Source organism: Sinocyclocheilus anshuiensis, unplaced genomic scaffold (genome assembly GCF_001515605.1).
Source record: "Sinocyclocheilus anshuiensis isolate Anshui unplaced genomic scaffold, SAMN03320099.WGS_v1.1 scaffold1838, whole genome shotgun sequence".
Taxonomy (NCBI): Eukaryota; Metazoa; Chordata; class Actinopteri; order Cypriniformes; family Cyprinidae; genus Sinocyclocheilus; species Sinocyclocheilus anshuiensis.
In genome coordinates, this window is record NW_015546122.1 from 238,974 (window position 1) to 239,769 (window position 796).

The following is a 796-nucleotide window of genomic DNA, read 5'->3' on the forward strand; positions in this document are numbered from 1 at the left end:
AAGATCAGGCCCTTTCTTTCAGAACATGCAACACAACTCCTTGTTCAAGCTCTTGTTCTATCCAGGCTGGACTATTACAATGATCTCTTGTCAGGTCTTCCAGCCAGTTCTATCAAACCACTACAATTAATCCAAAATGCCGCTGCAAAGTTAATCTTTAATGGGACGAAAAGAACGCACGTCACACCTCTGTTCATCAATTTGCACTGGCTACCAGTAGCTGCTCGCATTAAATTCAAGGCATTAATGTTTGCCTACAAAACCACCACTGGCTCTGCACCCATTTATCAGGCTGTTCTGAGATTTCTCCAGAAGAAGCGAGTATAAGGTTTTTTTTATGAATCTTTGCAAATCGCCTTTTCTTAATAATGTGCTAGTTAGCAAGTTTCGCGGCTAAATGCAGCTAAAGTTTACAGTCTGCTCGTCGCCCCACGGTAGAGAGGGGCGGGGTCAGCAGAGCTCATTAGCATTTAAAGGGACATGCAACAGAATGGGTTGCTGTAAACAGAGCTGATTTTGACAAGGTAAAAAGGGTTTTTTACACTACCATTGAGAAATTTTAACGAAAGTATGTTATAGACTAGGGTGACCATATGCGCCATTTTCCCCGGACGCGTCCTTGCCAGGATTTGTTTTGGCTTTGTTTTTTCCTGTTTTCATGCTTGCTGAAGGTAATGATCGAAAAGTAGTTTGACCAATAACATGCAGGCATTGTACATAATGGACCAATCATAGTGTCTGTGAGAAGGTGGGATCTACGGTCTAAGCGATGCAATTGCGCGTACATAGGATGCGT

The 796-nt window shown here is 42.7% G+C and overlaps 1 protein-coding gene across 2 annotated transcripts in view; it reads right to left on the bottom strand.

Moving 5' to 3' along the window:
* The window catches only part of kif5aa (kinesin family member 5A, a), a 45,272-nt gene that overhangs the window by 20,735 nt on the left and 23,741 nt on the right, over positions 1-796 (bottom strand). The window lies entirely within an intron of this gene.